Source organism: Scyliorhinus torazame, chromosome 5, assembly GCF_047496885.1.
Source record: "Scyliorhinus torazame isolate Kashiwa2021f chromosome 5, sScyTor2.1, whole genome shotgun sequence".
Classification (NCBI taxonomy): Eukaryota; Metazoa; Chordata; class Chondrichthyes; order Carcharhiniformes; family Scyliorhinidae; genus Scyliorhinus; species Scyliorhinus torazame.
The window spans coordinates 96,419,279-96,441,007 of NC_092711.1; the positions used below are offsets into that span (position 1 = coordinate 96,419,279).

Sequence of the window (21,729 nt, forward strand, 5' to 3'; positions counted from 1 at the left end):
AATTGAACCCCGGTCACGGCACTGTGAGGCAGCAGTGCTTACCACCATACCACCAGAAGCATAGTTTTGGTATCTATATTGCTGTTTATGAAGCTCAAGATCGAATTTGCTTTGCCAACTACTCTCTCGATATGTCTTGTGAGTATACAAAATCCGTCTTCACCTCTTTCTCTCTCCTCCCAAAGAGGCCAGTTGGGTTTTTACAACAAACGAGACGTTTTCATGGTCACTTTTTCCCAGTGCCGGCCCCACAAATGACCAGATTCATTCAGCTCAATTTCACAACCTGCCTTTGTGTTTTTGTGGGTTCTCTCACTCCCTATTTTCTGTTTTGAATCCGTTTCACAGGGTGTTCGAAGGGGACGCTTCAAAATCCGGAAACTCAAAGCAAGCATCACATCAGGATCTGAGAGAGTCCTCAATTTATCATATCCTGAATATCATCGTACTTTGACATGGAAGGAAAAAGCACCGTTCACAGTGAGGAGAAATCGTACGCGTGTTGTGTGTGTGGACGAGGATTCAGTCGATCATCAGGCCTCACAAGCCACAAATGCAGTCGCACTGAGGAGAAACCGTGGAAATGTGCGGACTGTGGGAGAGGATTCACTTACCCATCCAAGCTGGAAACTCATCGACGCAGTCACACTGGGGAGAGACCATTCACCTGCTCCAAGTGTGGGAAGGGATTCACTCAGGCATCCAACCTGATGAAACACAAGCGAGTTCACACTGGGGAGAGGCCGTTCACCTGCTCTCAGTGTGGGAAAGGATTCATTAATTCAACCAATCGGCTGACACACCAGAGAATTCACACTGGGGAGAGACCATTCACCTGCTCCGAGTGTGGGAAGGGATTCACTCATGTAGCCAACCTGCTGAGACACCAGCGAATTCACACTGGGGAGAGACCATTCACCTGCTCCAAGTGTGGGAAAGGATTCACTCAAACATCTGACCTGCAGGAGCACCAGCGAATTCACACTGGGGAGAGACCATTCCAATGTCCCGACTGCGGGAAGTGCTTTAAAAGTTCTGGGGAACTGATGCTCCATCAACGTGTTCACACTGACGAGAGACCGTTTAGATGCTCTCACTGTGGGACTGGGTTCAGGCGATCAACTCAGCTCACTGTACATCAGCGAATTCACACTGGGGAGAGGCTATTCACCTGTTCAGAGTGTGGGAAGGGATTCACTCAGTCATCCGTTCTGCTGAATCACCAGCGAATTCACACTGGAGAGAGACCGTTCACCTGTTCAGTGTGTGGGAAGGGATTCACTCAGTCATCCTCTCTACTGAGACACCAACGAGGCCACAAACCACAGTGAATGGGTTTTGCTGTTAACTCACATTCAGGACTGAACCATGTTCATTTGGGTCTCTTTCTGCTGATAACAAACTCCAGCCCACTTACAGGGGCTAATATTCTGGCTGAATGTCAAATAAATTAGATTTGTGTTAAATACACAGTGTGCTGAAACATTTTAATATCTCTGACAAAAGTTATTTCCTTTGAAGTTCTCTCGCTCTCCCCTGTCTCTTCCATCCTCACCTCCAACAAGAAGTGTGAGGAGCTTGTGGAGCTTCTTTGTGACTGACATTGAGTAAATCCGATCAGCTGCCTCTGCTGCTTCCCTCCCTTCCACGAGCCCACCGGACCAAACTGTCTCTAAATGTCATCCTTTCCCGAGCACTGAACCCACATCTTTCTCTAGTTTCTCTCCCATCTCCCGTTATTTTATCTGGTGTATTATGATTTGAATGAATACTCAACTTCTATATTCATGAAAGAAAATTAATCTGACTAGCTTGCTGCAGGGCAATGAATTTTGAATTTTGTATTAAAAACAAGTTTTCCAGTGGCACAGCTGACAAATAAAGTTCAACTGGACTTTACCAAAAAGCACAGACTGACCTCTGTTATTTGGGAGCTGAGAAGGGATAACGCATATCCAGGGTTCCGAATAGACACCGAGATCTGTTGTCCCCCTTCCACTCCCAATCCTCTGCGAATTATTTTAAATCTAAACCCTTTGGTTATTGATCTGTTCATGAAATAGATCCTTCTTATCCATTCTATTCGGGCACCTCATAATGTTAAACACCTCAGTTAATCTCTCCTCAGCGTTCTCTGTTCCACAGAAAACAACCTCGGCCTCTCCAATCTTTCCTCATTATTAAAATTCTCCATTTGTGTCAACATCCTGGTCAATCTCCTCTGCATCCTCTCTGGTATGAACACATCCTTCCTGTAATGTGGTGACCAGAACTGTACTCAGTAATGCAGCTGTGGTTTAACTAGTTATTTGGACAGCTCCAGTATAATCTCCCTGATCTTATAATAAAAACAGAAAATGCTGGAAATACTCAGCAACTCTGGCAGCATTTGTGGAGAGAGGGGTTTCAGGTCTTTCCTCCAATAGAAATTGCTGGGAATATTCCCTGCTCCAGTACTCTATGTCACCGTGAATAACAAAGTATCCTCTCTGCCTTTACAATCACTGTATCTACCTCAAGGGGCTGGTTTAGCACAGGGCTAAATCATTGGCTTTGAAAGCAGACCAAAGTAGGCCAGCAGCACGGTTCAATTCCCATACCAGCCTCCCCGAACAGGCGCCGGAATGTGGCGACTAGGGGCTTTTCACAGTAACTTCCTTTGAAGCCGACTTGTGACAATAAGCAATTTTCATTTTATTTCATTCTCCCGTCACCTTCAGGGATCTGTGGACATGAACTCTAATGCCCCTCTGTCCCTCTACACCTCACTATCAAACCATTCATACTGTTTCCCTTTGCCGTGTTTGTCCTCCCCAAATGTAATTATTACCCCGCGCTTCTCTGGATTGACCTCAGTTTACTACTTTTCTGGCCCGCTGATCAGTCTATTGATGTCTTCCTGCAGTCATTACAGCATTGGTTCAAACATGCACAAAAGCGCTGAATGCCAGAGGTGAGGTGAGAGTGTCTGCCCTTGACATCAAGGCAGCACTTGACCGAGTATGGCATCAAGGAGCCCTAGCTAATCTGGAGTCAATGGGAATCAGGATGAAAACTCTCTGCTGGTTGGAGTCGGACCTGGCACAAAGCAAGATGGTTGTGGTGGTTGGAGGCTAACCATTTCAGCTCCAGGACATCACTGGAGGAGTTCCTCAGGGTAGTGTCCTCGGCCCAACCATCTTCAGCTGCTTCATCAATGATCTGCCTTCATCATAAGGTCAGAAGTGGGGATGTTTGCGGAACACTGTACAATGTTCAGCACCATTCGCGACTCCTCAAATAATGAAGCAACCCTTGTCCAAATGCAGCAAGACCTGGACAATATCCAAGCTTGGGCTGATCAGTGGCAAGTTACATTCGTGCCACACAAGTGGCAGACAATGACCATCTCCTCCAGGGACATGTCCACTGTCCCTGGCTCCTTCACGTGCAAGAACTGTGTCCAGTTGCAACTTCTGTTAGACCGCTTGACAGCTCTGGAGCTGCGGATGGACTCACTTTGGAGCATCCGCGATGCTGAGGACGTCGTGGATAGCACGTTTAGCGAGTTGGTCACACCGCAGGTGAAAGGTACTCAGGGAGATAGAAAATGGGTGACCAAAACACAGAGCAAGAGTAGGAAGGCAGTGCATGTGTCCTCTGCGATCATCTCCCTGCAAAACAGATATACCGCTTTGGATACTGTTGAGGGAGATGGCTCACCAGGGGAAGGCAGCAGCAGCCAGGCTCATGGCACCATGTCTGGCTCTGCTGTGCAGCTGGGCAGGAAGAAGAATGGCAGGGCTATAGTGATAGGGGACTCAATTGTAAGGGGAATAGACAGGTGGTTCTGCGGACGCAATCGAGACTCCAGGATGGTATGTTGCCTCCCTGGTGCAAGGGTCAAGGATGTCTCGGAGCGGTTGCAGGACATTCTGGGGGGGGGGGGTGAACAGCCAGCTGTCGTGGTGCACATAGGCACCAACGATATAGGTAAAAAATGGGACGAGGTCCTACAAGCTGAATTTAGGGAGTTAGGAGTTAAACTAAAAAGTAGGACCTCAAAGGTAGTAATCTCAGGATTGCTACCAGTGCCACGAGCTAGTCAGAGTAGGAATGTCAGGATAGATAGGATGAATGCGTGGCTCGAGAGATGGTGCAAGAGGGAGGGATTCAAATTCCTGGGACATTGGAACCAGTTCTGGGGAGGTGTGACCAGTACAAACCGGACGGTCTGCACCTGGGCAGGACTGGAACCGATGTCCTGGGGAGCTGTTGGGGAGAGTTTAAACTAATGTGGCAGGGGGATGGGAACCGATGCAGGAAGTTGGAAGGTAGTAAAACAGGGACAGAAACAAAAGGCAGTAAGGGGGAAAGTGTAAGGCAGAGAAGCCACAGTCAAAAATCAAAAAGGGCGACAGTACAAGGTACAGTGACTGAGGAGGGGAGGGGGGAGGGGGGGGGGTGCTCGGCTCAGTGAATAGGACCAGGAATACTAAAAGGAATAAAACGGGAAGTGAAAACATTAATGGTAAATGACGCCGCAGGTTGTTACATGAAGATATGGGTTGAACGACAAGGAAAATTAGGAGAAAGGTTAAAAAGAAATATAACTTAGGAGAGATTACTGATCGAGGTGTTAAGATTCAGAATAGAGGTAAAAAAGCCAACATAAGTGTACTTTACCTGAATGCTCATAGTATTCGGATTAAGGTAAATGAGTTGATGGCGTAAATCATCGTGAATGACTATGATTTAGTGGCCATTACTGAAACATGGTTAAAGGATGGTCACGACTGGGAGTTAAATATCTGAGGGTATCAAACTATTCGGAAGGACTGAGTGGATGGTAAGGAAGGTGGTGTAGCTCTGTTATTTAAGGATGACATCCGGGCAACAGTAAGGGATGACATCGGTGCTGTGGAGGATAAGGTTGAATCCATTTGGGTGGAAATCAGGAATAGTGAGGCGAAAAAGTCACTCATAGGAGTAGTCTATAGGCCACCAAATAGTAACATTATGGTGGGGCAGGCAATAAACAAAGAAATAACCGATACATGTAGAAATGGTACAGCAGTTTCATGGGGGATTTTAATCTACATGTCGATTGGTTTAACCAGGCCGGTCAAGGCAGCCTTGAGGAGGAGTTTATAGAATGTATCCGCGATAGTTTCCTAGAACAGTGTGTAATGGAACCTACAAGGGAACAAGCGGTCCTAGATCTGGTCCTGTGTAATGAGACAGGATTGATACAGGATCTCATAGTTAGGGATCCTCTCAGAAGGAGCGATCACAATATGGTGGAATTTAAAATACAGATGGAGGGTGAGAAGGTAAAATCAAGCACTAGTATTTTGTGCTTAAACAAAGGAGATTACAATGGGATGAGAGAAGAACTAGCTAAGGTAGACTGGGAGCAAAGACTTTATGGTGAAACAGTTGAGGACCAGTGGAGAACCTTCCAAGTGATTTTTCACAGTGCTCAGCAAAGGTTTATACCAACAAAAAGGAAGGACGGTAAAAAGAGGGAAAATCGACCTTGGATATCTAAGGAAATAAGGGAGAGTTTCAAATTGAAGGAAAAAACACACAAAGTAGCAAAAATCAGTGGGAGACTAGAGGACTGGGAAATCTTTAGGGGGCAACAGAAAGCTACTAAAAAACTATCAAGAAGAGTAAAATAGATTATGAGAGTAAACTTGCTCAGAATATAAAAACAGATAGTAAAAGTTTCTACAAATATATAAAACAAAAAAGAGCGGCTAAGGTAAATATTGGTCCTTTAGAGGGTGAGAAGGGAGATTTAATAATGGGAGATGAGGAACAGGTTTTTTGGGTCGGTCTTCACAGTGGAAGACACAAATAACATGCCAGTGACTGATGGAAATGAGGCTATGACAGGTGAGGACCTTGAGAGGATTGTCATCACCAAGGAGGTAGTGATGGGCAAGCTAATGGGGCTAAAGGTAGACAAGTCTCCGGGACCTGATGGAATGCATCCCAGAGTGCTAAAAGAGATGGCTAGGGAAATTGCAAATGCACTAGTGATAATTTACCAAAATTCACTAGACTCTGGGGTGGTCCCGGCGGATTGGAAATTAGCAAACGTGACACCACTGTTTAAAAAATGAGGTAGGCAGAAAGTGGGTAATTATAGGCCAGTGAGCTTAACTTCGGTAGTAGGGAAGATGCTGGAATCTATCATCAAGGAAGAAATAGCGAGGCATCTGGATGGAAATTGTCCCATTGGGCAAACGCAGCATGGGTTCATAAAGGGCAGGTCGTGCCTAACTAATTGAGTGGAATTTTTTGAGCACATTAACAGTGCGGTAGATAACGGGGAGCCAATGGATGTGGTACATCTGGATTTCCAGAAAGCCTTTGACAAGGTGCCACACAAAAGATTACTGCATAAGATAAAGATGCATAGCATTAAGGGGAAAGTAGTAGCATGGATAGAGGATTGGTTAATTAATAGAAAGCAAAGAGTGGGGATTAATGGGTGTTTCTCATAGAATTTACAGTGCAGAAGGAGGCCATTCGGCCCATCGGGTCTGCACCGGCTCTTTGAAAGAGCATCCTACCCAAGCCCACACCTCCACCCTATCCCCATAACCCGACCCAACACTAAGGGCAATTTTAGACACTAAGGGCAATTTAGCATGGCCAATCCACCTAACCTGCACATCTTTGGACTGTGGGAGGAAACCGGAGCAGCCGGAGGAAACCCACGCACACACGGGGAGAACGTGCAGACTCCGCACAGACAGTGACCCAAGTCGGGAATCGAACCTGGGACCCTGGAGCTGTGAAGCAATTGTGCTATTCACAATGCTACCGTGCTGCCCAAGTGTTTCTCTGGTTGGCCATCAGTGTTTCTCTGGTTGGCAATCAGTAGCTAGTGGTGTCCCTCAGGGATCAGTGTTGGGCCCACAACTGTTCACAATTTACATAGATGATTTGGAGTTGGGGACCAAGGGCAATGTGTCCAAGTTTGCAGACGACACTAAGATAAGTCTTAAAGCAAAAAGTGCATAGGATACTGGAAGTCTGCAGAGGAATTTGGATAGGCTAAGTAAATGGGCTAGGGTCTGGCAGATGGAATACAATGTTGACAAATGTGAGGTTATCCATTTTGGTAGGAATAACAGCAAAAGGGATTATTATTTAAATGATAAAATATTAAAACATGCTGCTGTGCAGAGAGACCTGGGTGTGCTCGTGCATGAGTCGCAAAAAGTTGGTTTACAGGTGCAACAGGTGATTAAGAAGGCAAATGGAATTTTGTCCTTCATTGCTAGAGGGATGGAGTTTAAGACTAGGGAGGTTATGCTGCAATTGTATAAGGTGTTAGTGAGGCCACACCTGGAGTATTGTGTTCCGTTTTGGTCTCCTTACTTGAGAAAGGACGTACTGGCACTGGAGGGTGTGCAGAGGAGATTCACTAGGTTAATCCCAGAGCTGAAGGGGTTGGATTACGAGGAGAGGTTGAGTAGACTGGCACTGTACTCGTTGGAATTTAGAAGGATGAGGGGGGGATCTTATAGAAACATATAAGATTATGAAGGGAATAGATAGGATAGATGCGGGCAGGTTGTTTCCACTGGTGGGTGAAAGCAGAACTAGAGGGCATAGCCTCAAAATAAGGGGAAGTAGATTTAGGACTGAGTTTAGGAGGAACTTCTTCACCCAAAGGGTTGTGAATCTATGGAATTCCTTGCCCAGTGAAGCAGTAGAGGCTCCTTCATTTAAAAAAATTTTAAGATAAAGATAGATAGTTTTTTGAAGAATTAAGGGTTATGGTGTTTGGGCCGGAAAGTGGAGCTGAGTCCACAAAAGATCAGCCATGATCTCATTGAATGGTGGAACAGGCTCGAGGGGCCAGATGGCCTACTCCTGCTCCTAGTTCTTATGTTCTTAAGAGAGGATCTAACGATCGCCCCTTGACATTTGTTGTAATCTGCCTGCTTACCATTGGCTGGGGACTAATGACAATCCCACAATCCTGTGGGAGTATGAGCTTCCCCAATGAGGGGGGCAGAGAAACCATTAATAAACTCCAAGGAAAAAAAGCTGGCCAGTTTGGAACCAGCAGGAAGCAGTGTGCAGCAAGGGAAGTTGCTGCTGCTGTTATATATATATATATATGTTATTGTAAATAAATGTTATTACATTGTATCCTTAAAACTCGTGCTGGATTCTTTGTGGCCCTCACAAAACATTAAATTACATTACCATCGCTGAATCCCCCACAATCAACATCCTGGGGGGTACCATTGATCAAAATCTGAACTGGACGAGCCACAATAATACTGCGGCTACCAGGGCAGGTCAAAGACTAGGAATCCTGCAAAGGGTAACTCATGTCTTCCCCCCACCCCCGCCCCGCCCCCACCCCAAAGCCTGCCCCCCCCGCCCCGCCCCCACCCCAAAGCCTGTCCACCATCTGCAATGCACAAGTCAGGTGTGTAATGGAATACTCTCCACTTGCCTGGATGAGTTCAGCTCCAACAACATCAAGAAGCTCAACAGCATCCAGGACAAAGCAGCCCGCTTGATTGCTCCTCCTCCACAAACATTCAAACCATCCATCTCCGATGAACAGTGACAGCCGTGTGCACCATATACAAGATGCACTGCAGTAACTCACCAATGTTCCTTAGTCAGCACCTTCCAAACCCATGACCACTACCATCTAGAAGGCCAAGAGCAGATCACTAGGAACCCCACCACCTGGAGGCTCCCCTCCAAGTCACTCACCACCCTGACTGGGAAATATATCACCGTTCCTTCGCTGTCGCTGGGAGAAAATCCTGGAACTCTCTCCCTAACAGCACAGTGGGTGTACTGACACCTGAAGGACTGCAGCGGTTCAAGAAAGAACCTCCCCACCACGTTCTGAAGGGCATCTAGGGATGGGCAATAAATGCTGGCCTAACCAGTGAAGCCCACGTCCCATAAATTAATAATAAATGTCTGCAGCTTTCTTTCTCACTGTCAAAAACAGGACCACAAATGACATAATCCTGTCCTCATGTTAAAGTCTAAAGCATTGATACATAACTCAAGAAGCACGGAATCATGTCCTGAGAAATCTAGAATCCCACTGGAAATACCCCACCAATCACAAACATACCTCTCGACCACTGCCTTGCTCGCTGCTCCAGCTGATGTCACTTCCTGCACTTGTGATTGTTCTGGACATGAGAAGTATCCTGGTTTACTCAAGTGGAGCAGGACTGGAATCCCCGGCCAGGTCTTTAGTTATTTGATTAGTTGACTTAAGCAAAATAAACTTAAGATTAAAATAAATAAAGATTCATCAGCTTCTCACCAATCAGTTTCTTCCATTGAGCTGAAGTTACCTTTTATCTGGAATTAACTGAAATGTTTTTGATAATTGTTTTTTTACATAAATTTAGCATATCCAATTCTTTTTTTTTCAATTAAGGGGTAATTTAGCGTGGCCAATTCACCTACCCTGCACATCTTTGGGTTGTGGGGGTAAAACACACGCAGACACGGGGAGAATGTGCAAACTCCACACGGACAGTGACACGGGGCCGAAACCAGGTCCGCAGCACTGTGAGGCAGCAGTGCTAACCAGTGTGCCACCGTGCTACGCATTTTTGTTGACTGTTAATATCTAAACCTCTCAAGGCGGCATGTAGCGCAGTGGATAGCACTGGGATTGTGGCGCTGAGGACCCGGGTTTGAATCCCGACCCTGGGTCACTGACTGTGTAGAGTTTGCACATTCTCCCCATGTCTGCATGGGGTCACCCCCACAACCCAAAGATGTGCAGGTTAGGTGGATTGGCCTTGCTAAATTGCCCCTTAATTGGAAAAAAAAAATTGGATACTCTCAATTTAAAAAAAAAATATCTAAACCTCTCAAATGATTAATTGACTGAAAAATGCAGACGTCTTCGCTCTTACAATGCCAACTTCATCTGTATCCCCTAGATTTGATTAACGGACCACGTACCGTAATTCTATGAACGATGATCAGATTGATTTCAGTTTTGTGATAATTAATGAATCATCTCACTTTATAATTGACCAGTCCACTGATATCTTCCTGCAGTCCATGGTTTTCTCCCGCAATGTCAACCATGCGCAGAATTGTTGTATCATCTGCAAATTTCATAATCATTCATATGTACCAGAGAACTGTGGAACCCCACTGGAAACAGTCATCCAGACATCATTCAGTCCTGGATGTGATTCACAGCAGGAATAACAGCAGAATCCATCCCCTGCTGTCGCCTGTGAACTTGCTGATGTCTCAGCAGGTTGTTTGACTGAGCGAATCCCCTCCCACACACACAGCAGGTGTACGGCCTCTCCCCATTGTGAACCATGTGTCAGCAGATTCCATTTACTTTTAAATCCCTTCTCGCAATCAGAGCATTTGAAAGGTCTCTGATCAGTGTGAATACGTTGGTGTGTTGTAAGGTGGGATGACTGAGTGAATTTCTTGTTACACGAGTGGCAAGTGTATAGTCTCTCCCCAGTGTGAACCTGCTGGTGTATCAGAAGGTCGGAAGAATCAATGAATTCCTGCCCACACACAGGGCAGATGAACAGTCTCTCCCCAGTGTGAATTCGATGGTGGCTCAGAAGGTGAGGTAATCGGGTGAATTCATTCCCGAACTTGGAGCAGGTGAATGGCCTGTCCCCAGTTTGAGTGTGCTGGTGTTACAGAAGATCCTTTTTGCTTTTAAATGTTTTCTCACAATCAGAACAATTAATTGGTCTCTGATCAGTGTGAACAAATTGGTGAGTCAGAAGGTGGGAGGGACAAGTGAATCTCTTCCCACACTTGGAGCAGGTGAATGGCCTCTCCCCAGTGTGAGTGCCTTGATGTATCAGTAAATCCTTTCTGCTTTTATAGTTCTTCTCACATTTAAAAGGTCTCTGATCAGTATGAACAAGTTGGTGTGTCAGGAGGTGCGATGACTGAGTGAATCCCTTCCCACACGCAGAGCAGGTGAACGGCCTCTCCACATTGGCTGAAACTCTGCATCATGTCTCAAACTCCAGGAGAAAAATGGACCTTTCTGTTTGTGGCTTTAAACAGATGAAACCCTGTGGGTGTGGAGCAAACATTTCAACATTTGTTGTTGAAATATGGCAGCAGGATGAAACAATCCACCAACAATTTAGGGCTTGATTTAAAGGAATAACTAGGCAGACAGGGAATGTCACCCTGAGGTCAAGGAGTCTCTGGTTTCAGTTGGCGAATGGACAGAAGGATTAGGACAGGTTAGGGAGAAGGTTAATACTGTCATCATTCAGAACAACACAGACTTTCAAGCAACAACTGAGGAACTTTATTGTCCAATTTAATATTCACATAATATATTTGTAGATCAGAGACAGAAGAACAGGAATTTGCAATTAGTTTGGAGATAACTCTGATATTTTCCATTCTTAAACATTTTGTCTTGAAAGATACCAAATGGGATGAAGCCAAATCTTGAAAAGGCAAAGTCTTTAGTTTAAATCATCACCGTGCTGTCAGTGGAAAGGGTTAACTTCTCTGCTCTCAAAGGTGTTGGAGCAAACATGCTCAAATGCGCACAACTGTGTTGACTTTACGTAACTTTATTTTCAGATATGAAATGAATCAAACACCATTTTAAACTTTGTATTCTCAATTCATTTGTCAACTTTTTCAGAGTTGCCCAAATTTGTTTTTTCCCCTCTTTCTTCAGGCACTTTTCCAAGTGACTCAAATAAAACAAAAGAAAAATAAAAGTAAAACGATCAGCTTTCACAGGTAACCAAAGCTTCAACGTTCTTAGACCAAAAAGACTTAAAGAGGTGGAGCTTCCAAAAGATTGTGAAATCCAATGCACAACATTAAGGCTGAAGATTAACTTCAGTGAATCCAACTTTTCACTACCTTTTACAATTGTACAAGTAAATTGCAATTCATACTTAAAGATTTACTTTCACTCAGTAATTAGAACTTCACTTTTCTCAGCACAGACTCTTTAGATTAAACACCAATTGTTCACTTTGGGCGGCACGGTAGCACAGTGGGCAGGTTGCACTGTTGCTTCACAGCGCCAGGGTCCCAGGTTTGATTCCCGGCTTGGGTGACTGAATGCGCAGAGTCAGCACGTTCTATTCATGTCTGCGTGGGTTTCCTCCCACAAGTCCCGAAAGAGGTGCTGTTGGGTAATTTGGACATTCTCAATTCTCCCTCTGTGTACCCAAACAGGTGCTGGAATGTGGCGATAAGAGGCTTTCACAGTAACTTCATTGCAGTGTTAATATAAGCCTACTTGTGACAATGCAGATTATTATTATTATCAGCTGGTGTGTGGAGAAGATCATGTTCCTGTCGATCTGTCAGCACAGAAACTGCACTGTGCTTTTGTATCCACTCAGTCTGCAAGTAGATGAATCTTTTAAACATGACCCTAGTGAAGGTCTTCCCGGTGCTGCTAAGGAGTGAGACATTCCTGTAGTTGCTGCAACCTCCTCTGTCCCTGCTATTTTTATCAGTTGTGATGATTTTAGCAACATGCACATGGAATGGTTCCGACCTCCCAACAGAGGAGGAGGTCGTGAAGGTGTGACAGTCGATGGGACTTTGTGTTTGAGCAGTTCAGCTGGTATTCCATCCTTGCCAGGCACCTTTCTGCTTGTTGAGCAATCAATGGTCTTGTCCAACTGAACCATGACAGGAAGCTGCAGGAGAGTCAGACAGCGACTGGGAGATGTCCGTCTGACGGAGCACAGCTGACAGTCATGTTCAACCCAGCGGGACATCTGTTTACATCTGTCAGGATGTCACCATCTGGGATTTCAGCGAACGTCATTGGTGATGGTCAGACCCAGAGCCCTCTTCTTCCCATCACACACAGCACATAGATTTCTGTTATCACAGGCCGTTTGGAGTTATTGACGGTGGCTGATCCAGTGTTTATTTGCACAGTCTCTCCGTGTTTTACATAACTGTCTTGACTACTTTCAAGTGATGCCATGTTCTCGGTGTTGGGTTTATGTTGTACATCAGGTCGGCTTTGCTTTTTGCTTCAATGACAGATGTCATCTCTGCTGAGTGGCTCTCAAACCAATCTGTGTTGTGGGTTCCACCTTTACCTTCGAATCCTGTCGGATCTTTCCAGTGCAGACGGAGGCCATTTGGCCCATCGAGTCTACAGTGACCCTGTGAAAGAGCACTCAACCTCGGCCCACTCCCCCGCTCTATCCCCTAACCCTGGCTGCTGCTGCTGTGTCAGAAATCATTGAACTCAGTGACTTCCAAGTTTCATCAATATCAATATTGATTGATGAAGTTTTTATTGATGTGCCTGTGAAATATTTCACAGTTTAGTTTAATGCTCCTTGATAATGTAATTTCACAATGGACATGTTACTGTGAGGAATGTGTGAGTGACAATTGTCAGCAATGATTAATCAGCACTTTCTAATTGGAGATGTCAATCAGTGGAACCTTTCAAACTCTGAATTGTAGATTTTGGATCAAACATCAATTTCGGATTGAAGTAAAAGTTCAGGATTGTCTTGTTCCTGTTCAGAGTTCCTGAATGAAGCTTCACCTTCCGCGGGACTCCTGACACCTGGAGCTTCTCAACTCCACTTCCCGCAGCCCCCCCCCCCCCCCCCCCCGCCCCCACCCAAGCCCGCGCCCCTCCCCCTCCCCCTCCCTTCCTCCGCAACCCCCCCCCCCCCCTCCCCGCCCCTTTCTTGTTTGAAAAGCAACGGCCGCCGCGCGAGGGAGTGCGCGCGCCGCCGGCCAGCATCAGCTCAACAGCGAGGCCAAGCTTTCCTCAAACTCTCCCACAATCCCCCGCGCAGCCTCCTCGAGACAGCATGGCCCGGGCCAAGGGCAAGGAGGCAGGTGGAGACTGGAAGAAATTCCTCTGGGATTCCGAAATAAAAAAGCACTTTTTAGGCAGGACCGGCAGTCGTTGGCTCAAGATATTCTGGTTCTTCTTGATCTTTTATGGCTGCCTCGCTGGGATCTTCATTGGAACCATTCAAGCGCTGCTGCTCACGATTAGTCCATTTGAACCCAAACACCAAGACAGAGTTGCACCCCCAGGACTATCACAAACGCTGTATTTGTTCAAAACAGAAAGTTCCTTTAGTATGTCAGACCCAAACTCCTGCGAAAGTTTTGCGAAAAGTTTGAACACGTTCTTGGATCTTTACAATGACTCCAGTCAGGGTGGCAACACTCCTTTTGAGAACTGTGAAGAGATTCCTCCAGCCTACATTCATGCAGGCCCTCTGGACGATTCAGAAGGACAGAAGAGAGCGTGCAGATTTTACCGGACGTGGTTTAAGACTTGCTCTGGATTAAATGATCCTAATTACGGTTATGCTGAAAACCCCGCATTGTTCCGAAGCTCAACAGGATTCTTAACTTTTATCCCGGGCCTCCAAAGAATTCCACCGAACTTGCAGAAGAGTTGCAAATCAATTATAATCCGTTTATTATTCCCATTCATTGTGCAGCAAAGAAAGAAGACTGAGATAAAGTTGGACCTGTGAAATAGTTTTCACAGAATTTACAGTGCAGAAGGAGGCCATTCGGCCCATCGAGTCTGCACCAGCTCTTGGAAAGAGCACCCTACCCAAGGTTCACACCTCCACCCTATCCCCATAACCCAGTAAGCCCACCCAACACTACGGGCAATTTATCATGGCCAATCCACCTAACCTGCACATCTTTGGACTTGGAGGATTCAGCGGCTTTCCTTTGCAGTACTACCCATACATGGCAAGCGTCTGCAGGAAAAATACCTTCAGTTCTTTGTTGCTATTCAGTTTATAAACGTCAAACAGAATACGGAAGTGCGCATTGAGTGTAAAGTGTATGGTGAAAATATTAACTATAGTGACAAGGACCACTTTGGGGCTGGTTTAGCACAGGGCTAAATCGCTGGCTTTGAAAGCAGGCCAGCAGCATGGTTCAATTCCCGTGCCAGCCTCCCCGAACAGGCGCCGGAATGTGTCGACTAGGGGCTTTTCACTGTAACTTCATTTGAAGTCTACTTGTGACAAAAAGCGATTTTCATTTCCGGGACGTTTTGAAGTAAAATTTGAGATCACGAGCTGATAACTGCATAACACAATTTGCCCCTTTATTTCAAATTAGTCTAGAACAAACTGTCGTATATATGGGACTTACACTTAATCTATATGCTTTACACTAGCTTTCTGCATTTACCTAGGTACGTATCATAAAAGTAATAGTAGTACATATTTATTCCACTGTAAATGATAATACTTGAGCTATGGGTATGCCCATTACTGTAAATTATAATTCCACTAATGTGTAGCAGTGTTTGTGTTCTTGGGTATTGCTGCCTTGTGCCTTGTGTGAGTTTGAGTGTACATTACTGTAGAGCATTCACAGGTCCTTCAAATTATGTTGCCGTTTTTAAGCACACTTTGCTTTCCCAGTTGTAAATACTCTGAAAATTGCCATGGTATTTGATTTTGTTTCTGTTATGCCCATGTGTATGAATATACTGAACTCTGAGGTTTGTGTCGGGGAGGGAGGAAAAGTTGCATTTTTGGGGGGCAATGTTAAGTGTAGGGTGATGGGTTTTATTACACTTCCTTTTAGGTCTGTTTAATCTTCAATCCGTGTTGAGATCTGGGTCTGGCTATCAAGCTATTGTGATTAGTTATTAAAGTTGTTTGCTGGAACCATCACATGGTGGTGTCTAGAAATGTTTTAAACCATTTTCATGGAAGATTTTATATTTATGCAGTTGTAAAATCTTTTGCAAAGTGTAATTATAAAAGATACCAAAGTCACTGGTAAAATCATAATCTTTATTTTAAACCAATGCAGTAGGATGGCGTTCATGGTGTGCAATGTAACATCTGTAAACTTGTTGAGGGATCAATACTCCAACCGATTTAAAGCATCAACAAATAAAACTCATGAACCTAAAAAAGAGAGTTGGTGACTAAAGGAGAATATCACAGATGGTGCTTTTAAAATGGGTCGTTGTAGCTCTGAAAATCAGTGACATCTGAAAGTATTTAACTGTAGCCAGTTATAGGGCTTGTTAACATCAGCAGATATTGTCAGACCATCAATCCTGGATTTGATTAACAGCAGCACAAACAACAAAATCCAATCCCTGCAGGCACTTGACAACTTGCTGATGTATCAGCTCATACCATGACTGAGTGAATCCCTTCCCACAGCGTCGATGTTGATCTCGGCCCTTTGTGAACCTTCTCCTTAGTGTGACTTTGTTGGTGTCTTAACAGGCTGGATGACTGAGTGAAGGTAGCAAAGTTCAGGAGAAACTATTTCTCCCAAAGGGCTGAATCTGTGGACTTCACTGCCCCAGAGTGCGGTGGATGCTGGGACAGTGAGTAAATTTCAAGAGGAGTTAGACAGATTTTTAATTGGTAATGGGTTGAAGGGTTATGGAGAATGGGAAGGATGGTGGAATTACGGCCAGGATAAGATTAGACATGATTGAATGGCGGAGCAGATTCGATTGGCCAAATGGCCTAATTCTGCTCCTATATCTTATGAACTTAACAACACTTCCCTTGGAGGACTTCTGGTGACGGCGGGCGGGAGGCAGCCGCACAATGGAGAGCCCCCGCTCGGGAACGGCAATTTCGGGGCTTTAAGTCCGGTCCCAGGGTCCGCGGAGGCGGCAGAAGAAGGGAGAAGGCACCGAGAAGACACAGGAGGGGAAAAAAACCCAAAGCAAAATGTCGAGGGTGAGCAAAAAAACGGCCGAAAAAAAAACAGCTGGAGGTCCGTCGGGGAGTGGAAAGGTCACCGCGGGGTCACCAGGAAAAATGGAGGCTGGAGCACCAGGGAAGGCCGCACTGCTTATGGCTGAAGAAATAACCAAGGTGATGGCTGCGGAATTTGAAAAGCAGTTGGCGCAGATTGCGAAATGCATGGAGACGGTGAGGAAGGAGATGAGGGAAGTCTTGTGTGTGCTGGTGGAGGAGGCGGTTTCCCCGGTGAGGATGGAGGTGGCAAGCGCAGTGGCGGAGGTGCGAGAGCAAGGGGAGGCGCTGAAGGAAGTGAAGGAGACGTTTTTGCAGCACGGTGATCAACTTGCCTCGATGGGGAAAGAGATGTGGAAGGTGATGGATACTAACAAGGATCTGCGAGGAAAAATGGAAGACCTGGAAAATAGATCCAGGTGACAGAACTTGAGGATTGTGGGGCTGCCCGAAGGAGTTGAAGGACCGAAGCCGACTGAGTATTTTGCCGCGATGCTGGCAAAACTACTGCGGTAGGGGGAGGACCCCTCCCGATATGAACTGGATCAGGCTCATCGGTCGTGGAGGCCTGTACCAAAGGCGAGTGAGCCGCCAAGGGCAGTGACTCTGTGCTTCCGTAGGTAAAGGGTGAAGGAGAAGGTCCTGAGCTGGGCCAAGCAGAAGCGGGTGGTGCAGTGGGCTGGAGCTGGTATACGTGTATACCAGGACTTTACGGTGGAGCTGGCAAGGAGGCGGGCTGTCTTCAACCGGGTGAACAGGGACTGTACATTAGCAAGGTGCGGTGCGGCATTGTATATCCAGCGAAGCTGAGGGTGACTTACAAGCTCAGGGACTTTTATTTTGGAACGGCGGAAGCAGCGGAGGAGTTTGCGAAAGCAGAAGGACTGTGGCAGAACTGACAAATTGAGGGATGGCCATGTGCCGATGTAACCTCATGACTGTATTTTCTTCTTTTTTGTATCACTGCGCGCGGGTGTAGAGATTAAAGGAGCCAAGGTGGTATATATTTGGACAAGGGAAGGGACGGGACTTTCACTCAAAATGAGAGTTCTTTGGGGTGTAGGTGGATAGGCGGGGTTTGTGTGCTAAAAGGGGATCTTTGGGCTTTCCTGGGGCCGGGCAAGTGGGAAAGGGACCCGGGCGGGGGCCTCCACACTGGCCGGTTTGTGCCGGCCAGTGAACGGGAGTGAGGTGGGGGGAGGGGCTGCGGCCATCGGAGCCTGGCAGAACAGGGTCCGAGTGGTCTAGCCGGGGTGGAAAGTTGGGGGGGAAGAAACCGAGGGTAGGGGGAGGAGTTTTACAAGAGGCAGTGGACGGGAGGAGCTGGAGACCTGGGGTGGGAGGGGGGGGGGGGGGGGGGAGGGGGGGGGGAGCAGTGTAAGATTAAGGGTGGCTACAGGTAATCCCTGATTTATTTTTGTCATTTGTTTATGTAAACATGCGGGTTGAGGTTTGGGGGATGGTGGGTAGATGGGATCATTGTTGTTATTATGGGGACTGACATATCTTGCTGATTATTGTTTATTGTTTTATTTTTTGTAAATATTTTATTGAAAATTTTTGGTCAACCAACACAGTACATTGTGCATCCTTTACACAATATTATAACAACACAAATAACAATGACCTATTTTATAAACAAAAAATGAATGAATCAATAATAAATAACAAAAATGAAAACTAACCCTAATTGGCAACTGCCTTATCACAAGTAACACTCTCCAAAAATATAATTTAACAGTCCAATATATAATTATCTGTAGCAACGACCTATACATATTATACAGTATATATTAACAACCCTGAGAGTCCTTCTGGTTCCTCCCCCCCCCCCCCCCCCCCCGCCCGATCCTGGCCTGCTGCTGCTGCCTTCTTTTTTCCATTCCATCTATCTTTCTGCGAGGTATTCGACGAACGGTTGCCACCGCCTGGTGAACCCTTGAGCCGACCCCCTTAGGACGAACTTAATCCGCTCTAGCTTTATAAACCCCGCCATGTCATTTATCCAGGTCTCCACCCCCGGGGGCTTGGCTTCTTTCCAGATAAGCAATATCCTGCGCCGGGCTACTAGGGACGCAAAGGCCAAAACATCGGCCTCTCTCGCCTCCTGCACTCCCGGCTCTTGTGCAACCCCAAATATAGCCAACCCCCAGCTTGGTTCGACCCGGACCCCTACTACTTTTGAAAGCACCTTTGTCACCCCCATCCAAAACCCCTGTAGTGTCGGGCATGACCAAAACATATGGGTATGATTCGCTGGGCTTCTCGAGCACCTCGCACACCTATCCTCCACCCCAAAAAATTTACTGAGCCGTGCTCCAGTGATATGCGCCCTGTGTAATACCTTAAACTGAATCAGGCTTAGCCTGGCACATGAGGACGACGAGTTTACCCTGCTCAGGGCATCTGCCCACAGCCCCTCCTCGATCTCCTCCCCCAGCTCTTCTTCCCATTTCCCTTTTAGTTCATTTACCATAGTCTCCCCTTCGTCCCTCATTTCCCTATGTATATCTGACACCTTACCATCCCCCACCCATGTCTTTGAGATCACTCTGTCCTGCACCTCTTGTGTCGGGAGCTGCGGGAATTCCCTCACCTGTTGCCTCGCAAAAGCCCTCAGTTGCATATACCTGAATGCATTCCCTTGGGGCAACCCATATTTCTCGGTCAGCGCTCCCAGACTCGCAAACTTCCCATCCACAAACAGATCTTTCAGTTGCGTTATTCCTGCTCTTTGCCACATTCCATATCCCCCATCCATTCCCCCCGGGGCAAACCTATGGTTGTTTCTTATCGGGGACCCCCCCAAGGCTCCAGTCTTTCCCCTATGCCGTCTCCACTGTCCCCAAATCTTCAGTGTAGCCACCACCACCGGGCTTGTGGTGTTGTTCCTCGGTGAGAACGGCAATGGGGCTGTCACCATAGCCTGTAGGCTAGTCCCCCTACAGGACGCCCTCTCTAATCTCTTCCACGCCGCTCCCTCCTCCTCTCCCATCCACTTACTCACCATTGAAATATTAGCGGCCCAATAATACTCACTTAGGCTCGGTAGTGCCAGCCCCACCCCCTATCCCTGCTACGCTGTAAGAATCCCTTCCTCACTCTCGGGGTCTTCCCGGCCCACACAAAACCCATGATGCTCTTTTCAATCCTTTTAAAAAAAGCCTTTGTGATCACCACCGGGAGGCACTGAAACACAAAGAGGAATCTCGGGAGGACCACCATCTTAACCGCCTGCACCCTCCCTGCCAGTGACAGGGATACCATATCCCATCTCTTGAAATCCTCCTCCATTTGTTCCACCAACCGCGTTAAATTTAATCTATGCAATGTGCCCCAATTCTTGGCTATCTGGATCCCCAGGTAACGAAAGTCCCTTGTTACCTTCCTCAACGGTAGGTCCTCTATTTCTCTACTCTGCTCCCCTGGATGCACCACAAACAACTCACTTTTCCCCATGTTCAATTTATACCCTGAAAAATCCACAAACTCCCCAAGTATCCGCATTATTTCTGGCATCCCCTCCGCCGGGTCTGCCACATATAGTAGCAGATCGTCCGCATACAAAGATACCCGGTGTTCTTCTCCTCCTCTAAGTACTCCCCTCCACTTCTTGGAACCCCTCAACGCTATTGCCAGGGGCTCAATCGCCAGTGCAAACAATAATGGGGACAGAGGGCATCCCTGCCTTGTCCCTCTATGGAGCCGAAAATATGCAGATCCCCGTCCATTCGTGACCACGCTCGCCATTGGGGCCCTATACAACAGCTGCACCCATCTAACATACCCCTCTCCAAAACCAAATCTCCTCAACACCTCCCACAAATAATCCCACTCCACTCTATCAAATGCTTTCTCGGCATCCATCGCCACTACTATCTCCGTTTCCCCCTCTGGTGGGGCCATCATCATTACCCCGAACAGCCTCCGTATATTCGTGTTCAGCTGTCTCCCCTTCACAAACCCAGTTTGGTCCTCGTGGACCACCCCCGGGACACATTCCTCTATTCTCATTGCCATTACCTTGGCCAGGATCTTGGCATCTACATTTCGGAGGGAAATAGGTCTATAGGACCCGCATTGTAGCGGGTCCTTTTCCTTCTTTAAGAGAAGCGATATCGTTGCTTCAGACATAGTCGGGGGCAGTTGTCCCCTTTCCTTTGCCTCATTAAAGGTCCTCGTCAATACCGGGGCAAGCAAGTCCACATATTTTCTATAGAATTCGACTGGGAATCCATCCAGTCCCGGGGCCTTTCCCGCCTGCATGCTCCTAATTCCTTTCACCACTTCTTCTACCTCGATCTGTGCTCCCAGTCCCACCCTTGCCTGCTCTTCCACCTTGGGAAATTCCAGCCGATCCAAGAAGCCCATCATTCTCTCCCTCCCATCCGGGGGTTGAGCTTCATATAATTTTTTATAAAATGTCTTGAACACTCCATTCACTCTCTCCGCTCCCCGCTCCATCTCTCCTTCCTCATCCCTCACTCCCCCTATTTCCCTCGCTGCTCCCCTTTTCCTCAATTGGTGTGCCAGCAACCTGCTCGCCTTCTCCCCATATTTGTACTGTACACCCTGTGCCTTCCTCCATTGTGCCTCTGCAGTGCCCGTAGTCAGCAAGTCAAATTCTACATGTAGCCTTTGCCTTTCCCTGTACAGTCCCTCCTCCGGTGCTTCCGCATATTGTCTGTCCACCCTCAAAAGTTCTTGCAGCAACCGCTCCCTTTCCTTACACTCCTGCTTCCCTTTATGTGCCCTTATTGATATCAGCTCCCCTCTAACCACCGCCTTCAACGCCTCCCAGACCACTCCCACCTGGACCTCCCCATTATCATTGAGTTCCAAGTACTTTTCAATGCACCCCCTCACCCGTAGGCACACCCCCTCATCTGCCATTAGTCCCATGTCCATTCTCCAGGGTGGGCGCCCTCCTGTTTCCTCCCCTATCTCCAAGCCTACCCAGTGTGGAGCGTGATCCGAAATGGCTATA

The 21,729-nt window shown here is 46.8% G+C and overlaps 1 protein-coding gene and 1 pseudogene across 2 annotated transcripts in view; both read left to right on the forward strand.

Annotated features, from left to right (window-relative positions):
- LOC140419064 (uncharacterized) overlaps nt 1-21,729 on the forward strand; it is a 205,732-nt gene that overhangs the window by 6,819 nt on the left and 177,184 nt on the right. Inside the window, exon 3 of one of the 2 annotated variants that reach the window (XR_011945508.1) lies at nt 349-1,466. The exons of the other annotated variant lie outside the window; for it this stretch is intronic. The gene's annotated coding sequence lies outside the window, so the exon portion shown is untranslated. Of the gene's footprint in view, nt 1-348; nt 1,467-21,729 lie in introns of those variants that run through there. 2 annotated transcript variants of the gene reach the window in all.
- Nucleotides 13,833-14,925, forward strand: LOC140417809 (sodium/potassium-transporting ATPase subunit beta-1-like; annotated as a pseudogene).